Genomic DNA, 1,246 nt, shown 5'->3' with positions numbered 1-1,246 from the left:
CCCCCCCCCCCCCCCGATGGTCCGGACGTGGCGCCATCGGCCCGATCAGCGGCATGGAGCTCCTTCAGTCCAGCCTGTCTGGTTCTGAGTGTTTGTGCAGACGTGATGCAGGAACCTGACTGAAATAAACATGCAGTTAGGAGCCCCCCCTCCCCCCAGAGAAAAGCCCAAGGCTCCTCTTCAGAATAAAGTACGTTCTGGGTTTAGCAGCAAAGCTATCGCAGCAGCACATTTACAGAACACTAAAAAATAAAGTTATTATAAAAATAAACAAGCGCCGACTGATTCTCAGTGAGGTATTAACATTGAGAGTTTTTAACTCTGGGCAGAATGAGCCCAAACTATTACACGTTTTGTTAAATCTTGCTACATTTGATGCCACCTATTTTGCTTTTCTGTATACGTTTATTAAAATTAGCCTTTGGTAAGCCTTTATTTTTATTAGGGGCAAAATAACTACAGCAATTTCAAAATTAGTGCATGCTCCTTTTGCATAAAATTTAAATTATCTTTATATGTATAGATAAGTACAAAACAAAAATATATATAGATAGATTTTTTTTTTCCCCCTAACTATTTGCGTGGGTCCACTCTGTTTCAGTAAGGGGGGGTCCGACAGGAAGTACCACCCGCCCCGGGAGTCCAACAAACCATTCAGTGTCAGAAGAAGTGAGAAGTTGGGCCAAAGTGCAAATCGTGAGCTGATGGAGTTTCGTTTCCCCACAAATCTTCATCAGGAGGGACCGCCGGACGATGAGGAGGAGGGGGAGGCGCCGCCTCGGCCGAGGGTTCGATTCCTCTCAGCTCCAGCGGAAGGACACGTGTCGAGGGCGGTCGCCCCCCTCCTTCACCAGCGGCTTGTGAAACTCGCGGCCGGCCCGGGAGTGGATGCTGGCCCAGCAGTACTCACAGTAATACTGCAGGCAGGTGACGTTGGCGCAGAAGAACGGGGCGAACTTCCCGCCGCAGCGCGCGCCCTGGCACTCATCGCACAGCTGGTCATCGAGGACGTACGGCTTCACCTCCACCTGGGAGAAACCAGGAGAACGTTTGTTCTGGTTGTTCGGGTCTGTAAAGATTCCTCCGTGCTCAGAGGACCTGGTTTAGAGCTCCAACAGGACCGGGTTTAGAGCTCCAACAGGACTAGGGTTTAGAGCTCCAACAGGACCTGGTTTAGAGCTCCAACAGGACCGGGTTTAGAGCTCCAACAGGACCAGGTTTAGAGCTCCAACAGGACCAGGTTTAG

The sequence above is a fragment of the Kryptolebias marmoratus genome, linkage group LG22 (genome assembly GCF_001649575.2).
Source record: "Kryptolebias marmoratus isolate JLee-2015 linkage group LG22, ASM164957v2, whole genome shotgun sequence".
NCBI lineage: Eukaryota > Metazoa > Chordata > Actinopteri > Cyprinodontiformes > Rivulidae > Kryptolebias > Kryptolebias marmoratus.
Note: the sequence above shows the minus strand (reverse complement) of the source record.